The sequence below is a fragment of the Pygocentrus nattereri genome, unplaced genomic scaffold, assembly GCF_015220715.1.
Source record: "Pygocentrus nattereri isolate fPygNat1 unplaced genomic scaffold, fPygNat1.pri scaffold_74_arrow_ctg1, whole genome shotgun sequence".
In the NCBI taxonomy this organism is placed as follows: domain Eukaryota; kingdom Metazoa; phylum Chordata; class Actinopteri; order Characiformes; family Serrasalmidae; genus Pygocentrus; species Pygocentrus nattereri.
The window spans coordinates 194,548-207,500 of record NW_023618305.1 but is presented as its reverse complement, the minus strand read 5'-3'; the positions used below and the strand labels follow the sequence as shown (position 1 = coordinate 207,500).

The window sequence follows — 12,953 nt, the reverse complement described above, 5'->3', positions numbered from 1 at the left end:
CGAGAGGGACTTAGAAAAAATTTTTGAATCGTCTCTCCGCATTTGTCTCTGAAACAGGCATCTAGGCGAATTTTTGGGACTTAGTCTCTGGCAGGGTGATTTTTCATTTGACCTCTTTTTCACTCCAAAACAGCGACCTGGGACGACTGGCTCAAGCCAGCGAAGCGTGAGGCCGCCAGGGCCGTAAAAACCTTGGCGTCCGAGAGCTGTTCTCCCTGGGAGACGATGAAAACCTGGGTCTCTTGAGAGCGGCGCTCCATGGGAGACCATAAAAACTTGGTCTCCGAGAGGGACTTAGAAAAAATTTTTGAATCGTCTCTCCGCATTTGTCTCTGAAACAGGCATCTAGGCGAATTTTTGGGACTTAGTCTCTGGCAGGGTGATTTTTCATTTGACCTCTTTTTCACTCCAAAACAGCGACCTGGGACGACTGGCTCAAGCCAGCGAAGCGTGAGGCCGCCAGGGCCGTAAAAACCTTGGCGTCCGAGAGCTGTTCTCCCTGGGAGACGATGAAAACCTGGGTCTCTTGAGAGCGGCGCTCCATGGGAGACCATAAAAACTTGGTCTCCGAGAGGGACTTAGAAAAAATTTTTGAATCGTCTCTCCGCATTTGTCTCTGAAACAGGCATCTAGGCGAATTTTTGGGACTTAGTCTCTGGCAGGGTGATTTTTCATTTGACCTCTTTTTCACTCCAAAACAGCGACCTGGGACGACTGGCTCAAGCCAGCGAAGCGTGAGGCCGCCAGGGCCGTAAAAACCTTGGCGTCCGAGAGCTGTTCTCCCTGGGAGACGATGAAAACCTGGGTCTCTTGAGAGCGGCGCTCCATGGGAGACCATAAAAACTTGGTCTCCGAGAGGGACTTAGAAAAAATTTTTGAATCGTCTCTCCGCATTTGTCTCTGAAACAGGCATCTAGGCGAATTTTTGGGACTTAGTCTCTGGCAGGGTGATTTTTCATTTGACCTCTTTTTCACTCCAAAACAGCGACCTGGGACGACTGGCTCAAGCCAGCGAAGCGTGAGGCCGCCAGGGCCGTAAAAACCTTGGCGTCCGAGAGCTGTTCTCCCTGGGAGACGATGAAAACCTGGGTCTCTTGAGAGCGGCGCTCCATGGGAGACCATAAAAACTTGGTCTCCGAGAGGGACTTAGAAAAAATTTTTGAATCGTCTCTCCGCATTTGTCTCTGAAACAGGCATCTAGGCGAATTTTTGGGACTTAGTCTCTGGCAGGGTGATTTTTCATTTGACCTCTTTTTCACTCCAAAACAGCGACCTGGGACGACTGGCTCAAGCCAGCGAAGCGTGAGGCCGCCAGGGCCGTAAAAACCTTGGCGTCCGAGAGCTGTTCTCCCTGGGAGACGATGAAAACCTGGGTCTCTTGAGAGCGGCGCTCCATGGGAGACCATAAAAACTTGGTCTCCGAGAGGGACTTAGAAAAAATTTTTGAATCGTCTCTCCGCATTTGTCTCTGAAACAGGCATCTAGGCGAATTTTTGGGACTTAGTCTCTGGCAGGGTGATTTTTCATTTGACCTCTTTTTCACTCCAAAACAGCGACCTGGGACGACTGGCTCAAGCCAGCGAAGCGTGAGGCCGCCAGGGCCGTAAAAACCTTGGCGTCCGAGAGCTGTTCTCCCTGGGAGACGATGAAAACCTGGGTCTCTTGAGAGCGGCGCTCCATGGGAGACCATAAAAACTTGGTCTCCGAGAGGGACTTAGAAAAAATTTTTGAATCGTCTCTCCGCATTTGTCTCTGAAACAGGCATCTAGGCGAATTTTTGGGACTTAGTCTCTGGCAGGGTGATTTTTCATTTTACCTGGGTCTCGTGAGTGCGGTGCAGTCCAAAACAGGTGATTTAATGACCTGTTTGAGCATACTACTGTCAGCATCAGACAACGGCTCATGTTTCTGTTTTACTCTCAGTCTGTTCGGCAGCTCAGCAAAGGCAAGATCATCTTTCTGATGCATGATGTCTGTCAGTTCATACACACACAGCGTCTTGGCTTTTCCTAGTGGTGGTAATTGATGGAAGTCACCAACAGTCTCCGGTTTACATATGCAAATAATGGCTTCGACACCATGGAAATCTCATCTATGATCATGATCTGTACATTACATGTACTGACTGGCACAGCCGGTAAATGCAGTCATAAGCACTGTGGCTTTGGAATGCTGCGTAATCAGGGATGTCATCCTGTTCAGTTACATCAGTGGGGTCTGTTGGTTCCTGCTCCATCATGCATTCTAAACGAATCAGTTCATTTGCTGGTGCCAAGTCAGTCCAGGCATCTTCAATAGGACCATTTTGTTCAAAATTTTCAATGGCCTGTTCAATAGCTTCACTGTGCTTTTCATACTTTTATCTGTTTTCATTTACAATAGTGTAAACACGCTGAAGTGTCTCTGTTCCTGGCAGTTTTACAGAAGCAAAGGCATAGAAAGATCCATAGGTGTTGAACTGAGCAGTTTTAAGCTGTGCGCTGCTTCGGTGTGGCAGGTACAGTTTCAGCAGAGTTTCGTAGAATTTTTCTGGGTGTTTTTGTTGTGAGAAACGAGCAAAACGAATGATGGCAGGTTTCCCTCGGGTGCGCTTTTTTTTTTTTATGTGTCCCATGTTATTTTGCAAAACAGAAACATTTTTACCCTTTCTTTGTCCTGCATACACAATTCGATATTCACTAGCAAATTCAGGCATGCACATGTTCTCAAACTCTGGTGTGTTTGGCCTGGCCATGTACTTCTCTGCTAATCCAGTCATCCACACATTCTCATCATCAGGGTCTTTGTCCTGTAAGCACTTCATAGGCAGACTCATCCGTACAGCACTGTCGTCTGTGGGTATAAAAATCACAGCACGAGATGATGACTTCAGTTTCAGACTGCAGGTACGAACAACGGCCTCTTGAGCACTGACCTCTCTGTTTTTGGAATAGGCCTGCATGACCTGTTCCGTGGTTTCAATCTCAGATGAGCTGGGACATGTGTCTTTCATCATTCGTTTCAGATAGTCACTCATTTCATGCTCAGCTTTTGAAATATAGGACAGGATGTACATTATGCAGCTGTATGGGTTCAGGATGAACTGTATGTCCATGTTGGCATCCCAGGCTCTTAGAAGCAGTGGATTGTAGCCATTTACCCAGCAGTCTTTTGGTTCACGTTCCATTATAATCAGACTGGATGTAGAGAGAGACTTTACACTTTGCTTATAATCCTGGTATGCCATACCGACTGTTTCAAGCAGCTGTGTAATGCTGTCAAAGTGCTAAGTTGCATCGTACAACAGATCCCAGACAGGCTGAAGCTTTGGTTTTGTGTGCGTCACAGTTTCATTTTTTTCTCCACCGTCATCATCTGAGTCAGTGTCAGGGGGTGGTCTGGGCCGTGTGATGATTGTTTTTGCCATAGGTGGTTTAGGAAATCCAAACCTGCAGTGTTTGTTCTTTTTGCATGATTTTAAGTGGTTTCTGCTGTGTGTTTGTGATTTGACAGATACATCTCGTGCAAACTGCCAGACCCAAACACAGACACCGAACTACACAGAATCGTGTCAGAAGTACAAACACCTTGATCCATATCATTTTCAAATTCTGGAGCATCTTTTACCCAGAATAAACAGTGAATGTGTGGAGAGCCTCGTTGTTGAAATTCTACACGATAGAAGTAGTTGATCACTTCAACGATGGGTTGTGCAGGAGACTGAATGAGGTTCATGAGAGCTTCTACATGTTTCTCAAACATGCGCATGGCTGTGACTGGATTACTGCGCAGAATCTCACATTTCTCTGACCAGTCTAAGGCTGAGAAGTCCACAGTTTCACCTTGCTGTGCTAATGACTGTGCTTACCTCGGGCCATCTCATCTCTGCAGCACTGAATGTACAGAAGAAGGTGGGAGTTCCCAACTGTCTGAGCATGGCAAACAGATCTCTTAGGGTTTTTTCCCCAGTAAGCAGGTGTTCCTCTCAGGGGCTGCATGAATCTGGTTCCCTCATTGTTTCTCACCAGTTTATCTAATTCTTGTTAATCCTGTAACAGTGCGCTGTTGATTCTGCATCCATCACGGGTCATGGATTTGGCTTTTCTCAGCTGAATGGACATGCTTGAAGTAGCTAAATGCATTTCAGTCACAAACTGTGCAAAGAAAATGTAGTTTGTGTCCCTTGCAAAGCGATTATCAGCAGAAAACAGCCTGGCATTGAAGTATCTGCTGGGTGGGAGAGCTGTGTGTCTGTGAGGTTCATCAAATGTGTTTTCACCTGTAGGAAACTGGACAGGAAAGGCCATTGCTTCCAGTTTAGGAACTTTGAATATGCTTACTGGATTATTCCTCTCAGCAGGGGCGATGCAAAAAAACTCCCATCATTATATGACAACAAATGCTGACCGAGGTCTGGTGGTTGAAGACGTGTCTAAGGAGAGTCCTGCCTGCTGTTCTGTGCTTTCACCTTCATCATGTTGTTGACTCTCAGGGTTCTGTTGTGGTGTGTCCTCCCTGCCAGTGTTGCTTTTAGCGTCCACTGGAGCATCATCGTCGTCGTCATGTACAGGGTCATCAAATAATTCATCTGGCTCCATGTTGTTTATCACAATATCTCTGTACTCAGAATGCACTTCTTTTAGTTTTAGTAGAGCAGAAAGAACTTTCTGCACGGATATTGTCTGGAACTGATAATGGCCTGTGTAGCACAGTCGTCTTTACAGTTTCACTGAGCAGTTGTACTTCGCTCCTCGGTCTGGGTAAAACATTAACAGTGGAAGGCATCTTTCCCTTTAATAAACTATCATGGAATTCACTCTTTCTGACTTTTGATTTGCAAGTCTGTAATTTACATTTTCAGTATAATTCACTCTCACTGTTTCATCTTTTAGATCGCTCGCATCTCTGTTCTTCCGCTTTATCCCTGTCTTTTTCTCCTCTGTTTGGATGGATTGCTTTTTTCTTAGCATGTTTTTGGTGTAAATGGGTTGTTCCACAGACTGGCAGAGATCACATCATAGACTGGAACCTGGGTCTACAATTGTTTGAATCTCACAAGACAGTTTGCCTTGCGTGTCTGCAGGAGTGGCCGTATCTCTGTTCACAAAGGACACGGGAAGGAGATCGTATTGCCGACTTTCATTCAGTTCGAGGCACGCCTGATACAGAATTAGCAGCCTTTCTAAGTTTGCGAAAGTGAGTATCACCGCTGTACACATGTGCTCTGCAGCCGTTAAACCGGCGGGAGTTCTGCAGTGAGGGTCAAAAAACCCGAACCTGCCCGCCCGATCTCTGAACACCATGTGGCTCCGGACAGACAGCGGAGTGCTCTGTCCAGGGTCTAGAGGAGGAAAGGGCTGGAGGTGAAGCTTCTACTGTAACAGCGCAGACAAACACGACTGGACTTTATAGAGAAATAACAGATTCACACAGACGGTACAACGAATGAGCGAAACCGGCAAACCTGAGGGCCAAACAGTATACACTGCGCAGTTACTGGATCAGAGCTACTAATGCAGCACAAGCTTATACAGACTGCAGTAAAGCCAGACAATGTTCCCAGCAGTTACACTAAACAGCAGACTGTGCTATTAAGATTGGACTGATACGTTTCCTGTCCTTACCACTTCTAAAGTCAGTACCCAGAAGATGATCAGCTTACTAAAGGAGAACTTGTGTTGTGATTATATCTCCTTAGGTGACACACTTCCTACAGTCAGCAGCTGAAAGAAGTACTAACAGCTTCTAATAAACTTTCATTTTTAATTTAAACTTAATATGCTTAGAAATGTTCAGAAGCAGAAACAATGTACACACTGTATTATTCAATTAAACAGAAGCGTTAAACATTCATATGATTCAAAAATTAAATGACTGAATCCCAAGTATTACGATTCTTCACCTTCTCAAGAGCTTTAAGCTGGCTTAAACTATGAATAAACTATAAAATGACAAAATGAATTAAATAAATGCACAAGCCTAAAATCCTTCAACAGTAAATGTTCATGTATAAATATACACACTTGAAGCTGCTGTTTGTTTTGCTCTTGCAATGTACGGCTATGAGATATGACCAGTAACTACAGCTTCAGTGAATGATGTGAATGTGTGTCTTCAGCTGCAAATGGTCTGGGGCCCCTGTAGTGATGGCCTTCAACTGGAAAAACTGCTTCTTTAAATAATCGTCTGACCTGAAACAAATCACAGGAAAACAGTATACAGGGTACAACAGATCTGGTTAGAATCCCACAGGATTTGGTGTTTATGCAAGTATAGGTTCTTCAATTTGGACAATGGCAAGGGTTCATCATTTTGGACAAGAAGGGCGTTTTTAGAAAGCTTGCAGGTGCAAGCAGACAGAGGAGATAAAGAACAGAACAGGATACCAAAGGAGAGAGGGAGCCATTCGGTTCCTTCAGCACCTGTGAAAACAAAAAAGACAAGTTACATTCATGTAGGGCTCTTCTAACAAAGTAACATCTTTCATTATTATTGCCCATGTTTAATTAAAATGGCTCATGAAATGTACAGAAACAGACAAAAGTCTAATATAAAGGCTACTGGAACATGCAGGGGGCAGATTCAGAGGGAACCGATTTGGGGAATGAAAACATTTGTGAAGCAACGCGATATTCACTTCTTTTTTTTTTTTTTCTTTTTTTTAACCATGGCCCCTTTAGAAAACCACTGGTTTGGGGGACATTATATTTACATAAATCAACTTTGTTATTGGGGCTGATCAATGTTTCACATCTTCACAACGTTCAGCTACCTTTGATAAATCAGTTGTGGAGGTCAACTAAAACAATAATTTGAGTTTGAACAATTTAAGTCTAAACAAATGAAGGCTGTAGGTGCCATATCAATATCCAAGCCATGTTAGAACTGTACTGTATATCAAAGACTAAAGGACTACAGGACCATCCCAGTACCTGGTTACCAACTCACAAAGGAAGCTGACCAACTGTACAGGATGTAGCCTGCAGGCAGCCTGTAACAGCAAAACAAAAGAATTGCACACAATCTACAACAAACACAAATAAATACATAATCACAGAAAAATAATGCCCTGAAAAACATGTACAAAGAAAATACTTTGACAAATCCAGATGGTAAGAAAAACTCTGATGCTAATGTTTTAGCACTTCTTCTTTCGGCTGCTCCCTTTATGGGTCGCCACAGCGGATCATCTGCCTCCATCTTGCCCTATCCACTGCCTCCTCTACTTTTACACCAACCATCTCCATGTCCACCTTCACTACATCTAGAAACCTTCTCTGAGGTCTACCTCTTCTCCTTCTGCCCGGCAGCTCCATCTCCAACATTCTTTGACCAATATATCCACCATTCCTCCTCAACACATGTCCAAACCATCTCAACCTGGCCTCTCTGGCTTTATCTCCAAACTGCTCCACCTTCACTGTCCCTCTGATCTGCTCATTTCTAATCTTGTCCATCCTTGTCACTCCCAACGAAAATCACAGCATCTTCATCTCCGCCACCTCCAGCTCAGCCTCCTGTCTTTTAGACAGAGCCACAGTCTCCAAACCATACATAATAGCAGGACGCACTGCTGTCTTGTAAACCTTCCCTTTCACTCTTGCTGCTATTCTTCTGTCACACATCAGCCCTGACACCCGTCTCCACCCACCCCATCCTGCCTGCACCCTCTTCTTCACCTCTTTTCTGCACTGTCCATTGCTCTGGATGGTTGACCCAAGATATTTGAAGTCATCTTCACCTTTCCACCTGCCTCCTTCTCATTCACACACACATGTATTCTGTCTTGTCTCTACTGACCTTCATTCCTCTCCTCTCCAGATTCTCTTCCACCTGCTCTCTACTCTCACCACAGATTACCATGTCATCTGCAAAGCTGATAACTACTACTGCACTACTATAAAGAGGAATTCCAGTTATTTGTCAAAATGCCTTTATAAGTAAATTAGGACATCATTCAGAGTGGTTTGATCATGCAGAAATTAAAAAAGAACTGCTCTTTAAGTCTGTTTTTACTGAATGTAGCCTGTGCAAAAGTTCCAGCACATTTAATATTGTATCTTTCATTTTTTCCCCTGATATGTTAAACTAGAATCTATTAACTCTTTCCAAGAAAACATTTAGATCAGGGGTGCCCAAACATTTGCAAACAACTGTACAAGCAATCTAAAGTCTTATGAATAAGTGAAGCAAGTAGGTGCCATATCAGTGCTGCACTGTGTATAATAAACTAATAAGGCAATCTTAGGAACTGGAAACTCACCAAGTAAGCTGGCCAGCTTAAATCAATGCCCTGTGCCCTCTCAGGCAACTATGAAGATGCCTGTAATAGCCAGAAAAACAACAACAACAACAACAAAAAAGTCAGTCTATAACAATGCTCACAAAAGACATTCAAGTGTATGTTTTAGTACTGCACTATTAGACAAAGGAGAATTCCTCCGATTTTTCAAATTTTCTATATAGTTATGTCACTAAGACATTAACAGTCCTTCAGAACGGTTTGATGTCAAATGCCCCACACACACACACACACACCCTGTGACAGGTCAGATAAGTACTCTAAGATGTCATTACAGAATATACTTATCTAATAACCTATTCTGAAAATAAAAAAATAGTTTTGCAGTAAAACCTTGGACACGTATTAATATACTTACATAGCGTAGAAAAATTAGAAAAATCAGTGCAATTCCTCTTTAAGAAAAATGTTCCCAACTTACAGAGAGGAGCGAGGCTTGTGAAGAAGAATGCCTGTAAAAACAAAGTTTCATGATTCGGGAGAAGGAAAAAACATACAAAAATGGTCTAAAGTTAAAGAAAGCTGGCTTTCTAGCAAATCATTTACCGCCACTGGATTGATGGCATTAAAAGATATGTAACATTCCACATACATAACACAGTAGCATGCATGCACGCACACACACACACACACACACACACACACACACACACACACTGCTCAAAAACAAAGGGAACACTTAAACAACACAATATAACTCCAAGTAAATCAAACTTCTATGAAATCAAACTGTCCACTTAGGAAGCAACACTGATTGACAATCAATTTCACATGCTGTTGTGCAAATGGAATAGACAACAAGTGGAAATTATTGGCAATTAGCAAGACACACTCAATAAAGGAGTGGTTCTGCAGGTGGGGACCACAGACCACTTCTCAGCACCTATGCTTTCTGGCTGATGTTTTGGTCACTTTTGAATGTTGGTGGTGCTTTCACACTCGTGGTAGCATGAGACGGACTCTACAACCCACACAAGTGGTTCAGGTAGTGCAGCTCATCCAGGATGGCACATCAATGCAAGCTGTGGCAAGAAGGCCACCTCATCAGGAGCATGCCCAGGTGTTGTAGGGAGGTCATACAGGCACGTGGAGGCCACACACAATACTGCGCCTCATTTTGACTTGTTTTAAGGACATTACATCAAAGTTGGATCAGCCTGTAGTGTTTTTTTTCCACTTTAATTTTGTGTGTGACTCCAAAGCCAGGCCTCCATTGGTTAATAGGTTTGATTTCCATTAATGATTTTTGTGTGATTTTGTTGTCAGCACATTCAACTTTGTACAGAACAAAGTATTCAATGTGAATATTTCATTCATTCAGATCTAGGATGTGTTATTTGAGTGTTCCCTGTCTTTTTTTTGAGCAGTGTACATACATACATATGAGAGGTTTTGGGAATGTGGAGTAACAGTAACTTTTAGAATGTATTACTAACTTTTATGCGACAGTTTACAATCATGACTGCCAGAAAAGGATAACACTTACACAGGGCAGCACTGTCTGTGAAGAAGGTCTGTAAAGACAAATACACAGAAATACATGAGACGACAATTAAGGATAAACAGTACATCTAATGAGCAGAGAACTATGTATGTTGCTGCACAGGAACAACTGATGACTGTTTATCACCAACATATGATGAAAACGGAAAACTTTGAGAGTTTTCAGCTTTGAATTGAGAGAATCAAGTTTAATCTCCATAATCAAATCATATGATACAAGCATTACTGTAAAAAGGAAGAACGTAGTTTTGATTCTACACAAATCAGTAACTTCGGTATGCATTGCCGTTGGTGATGTGTCTGGAAAGGTTTTTTGGTTTTTGAGCTGTTCACTGTTGAAATGCACAGTGTAGCTTGCTATGTGTGGTAGGCTTGCCTAGTACCTCAATGAATCATCTGATAGAAATTTTAAACACTTACTGTGAATGAAGATCTCCTATGAAAACAGAAGCCACAGAAACAGAACGAAGACAACCATAAAAGCTTATGTAACATTCTGTCCAAAACAAACTAAGCTTGCTTTCTAAAACACTGGAGCACTCCCTCTTGATAAAGCTTATTAAAACATCACACATGCATAACATGATGACTTGCTTTTGTCTATACATGTAGAGATGCTTGTGTTTTGTGATTAAAGAGGAACTTTGTTAGACTAATAAGCAAAAAATATTCACAACTTACACAGAATAGCAATGTCTGTTTTAAAGACGTCCTGTAAAGAAAAACACAAATCAAAAACGATTAAATATAAGTAAATACAGAAGAGCACGGTGTACAAATATACTTACATGTCACTGTGTGCAAGTTATTGTAAATGAAGAACAATTTGATTTGAGCACCACAAAAATCATTAATTTTGTATGCATTTGTGTTTTATGCAAGAACAGAGTGAGCTGTCTAAGACACATTTTCAGAAGAAAAACTAAATAGTATCATAGCTCTCCGACAAAGATAAGCAGACAACAAAAACAGTACATTTAATGACTTGTCTAAGACCATGTGTTTTTAATCCTGCTCATGGAGACAATAAATATTCCTTCAATACAGATTTCATTTTCATGGAGCCCTTCATGAGCTGGACCAGGCACATTGAGGTGTAAACAGAGTCAGAGTGGTTTGGTGCGAGATCCATTCTAGACCAACATACCGAGTCTGAACTGTTAACAGTCGTGGTGACAGGAACCAGAAGCAGAATATATGCAGGGTGTTGTGAGGCAAAACAGTCCCCAAAGAAAACGTATTATTTCAGATTTACCACTATTTTACCATCAACATTGTGTAAACTCAGAAGGCACAAGCAGGTTTACTGTCATTTACAAAATGTAAAATAGCTGTAAAATGACTGTATTTGCATTGTACTCATCCCAACTTCTGGTTCCTGTCACCACCACTGTGTCTGGGGGCTAAGGACACACTAACATGGTGATTTGACCAAGACAACATGTCTTACTTACACAGGTTAAGCAATGACAAAATCTGTTAAATACACAGAAACACAGGCAGAACAATACATGAAACACATATAGAACATTTAATCTCACATTTTGTGCTAATGTAATGAACAGTCCTAATGCTGGTGCATATAACTCCCCACAATTAACAGGGCTTTAGAGTCTGTTGGAACTCTCTCATTAACCCAGCTAAGGTTAGCTAGTATGCGAGGTAAAGCGAGGGCTGTTATATTCACCAGCAGCAGGACTGTTCACTACATTAGCCCTCGCCCTCACATTAACTTAGCTAAGGTTAGCTATTGTGTGAGGTAAAGTGAGGGCTAAAGTATGCTAATGTTAGATAACGTTATAATGTGTACAGGCTACAATGAATGTGGTTACAAAGTAAAACAAGACAAACTAAAGCTCTCAGTGTAGCTTTAAACTTTAACAAGTTGGTCGCTTCGTGCAGCTTCTGTAGAAAAACCGGCAGAAACTACAGTCGGTAGTTAGTCGGCGAGCTAACGCTAGCTAGCAGCCTCTCGGTTAGCCTGTTAGCTTAGCAGCTAGCTAACGAAGGTTAAGCAGTTTTATAACGAACTGCACCACTAGCAAAGCTACAAATGATATCAAAATAGACCGAATTATGTCCCAGACACCACCTGAAATGACTTATGTTCGTGTGTTCAGTAAAATGTAGTTTAAAGCCGTCATTTATCAGAGCAACAGGTCCTAACTTACCTCAGAACGCAGTGGCGCAATGACGCTCTTCCAGCTGCTTTCTTCTTTTTCCATATTACATCAGACGAGACACAGCACAGCTTTATACTGCCATCTGCTGGTGGACATTTAACAATGTTAAAATTCAAATTTAGTATTGCCCCTAAAACAGTTTACATATTAGAAAAATAATTACACATTAGAAAATAATGTTTTTGTCTAAAAATTTACCTTAGGTCTCATTCGTTGGTATTGATTTATATTATACCTTACTTATATTTTATTATTTATCATTTTCTGAGGATTTCTCCATATCGAAACCTTGTGTGCAGTACATGTGTTTAAGGTGTTCCTTCCAGATCAGAGTGCTTACCTACTCAGCATATATTATGCTCTTTATATATATATACATATATATATATACACGTGTATATATATACATAAAAAATTGTAAATTAATTGTAAAATTGTAAATTAAAATGTAAACTTAGCTTTCCACATCTCTGAACCTGCAGATGAGTGATCGCCCTTCTTTCACCCAGCGCAATGTTGGTTAGAGCCGCCTCTTGCCACAAAGCAGCTTCAATATGCGATCGTGCACATTGCAGAGTGACGTATTGGAGCGGTACAGGTCTGTTTTTGGTGTCTTGGAGACGCGTGGTGCTCAACTAAGGTATAGAAACAACTGAGAATCAGAATGATGGTGAAGAAGCCATTTAAGAAGCGTGAAGACCCAAACAGAAGACAAGAAGGATGTTCTAGACAAACACTATCCATATTGTTGCCAATAGGGATTAGAAACCATTTGATGTCACTTAATAATTATAGAGTTACATACAAAGATTATTCCGGGGGAAAAAGGCGAAATTACTGCCCCATATCACTCACAGATTTCATGGCCACCACACTGTCTTTATAGTTATAATTAAACAACTTTAAAACAGTGTACGGCCACCAGACTACATCGGTTTAACCTTTATCTACAGCTTTAAACCTTTATAGTTATATTTAAACAGCTT

General features: G+C 41.8%; 1 protein-coding gene and 1 long non-coding RNA gene across 4 annotated transcripts in view; one reads left to right on the top strand and one right to left on the bottom strand.

The window, feature by feature from the left end:
* The window catches only part of LOC119263026, a gene marked incomplete at its 5' end in the record, with an annotated part of 159,720 nt that overhangs the window by 71,513 nt on the left and 75,254 nt on the right, over positions 1-12,953 (top strand). The gene's annotated exons all lie outside the window — the stretch shown is intronic.
* Positions 5,723-12,001, bottom strand: LOC119263027. 3 transcript variants are annotated; one of them, XR_005130050.1, is made up of 9 exons: positions 11,956-12,001; positions 10,466-10,496; positions 10,205-10,220; positions 9,768-9,795; positions 8,703-8,733; positions 8,243-8,302; positions 6,912-6,970; positions 6,366-6,401; positions 5,723-6,170 (listed from the first exon to the last, which is right to left on the bottom strand). It is a non-coding gene; the product is annotated as an uncharacterized LOC119263027 (long non-coding RNA). The 3 variants fall into 3 exon arrangements; XR_005130048.1 differs by having other exon boundaries at positions 5,723-6,401; XR_005130049.1 differs by having other exon boundaries at positions 5,723-6,401; positions 6,928-6,970.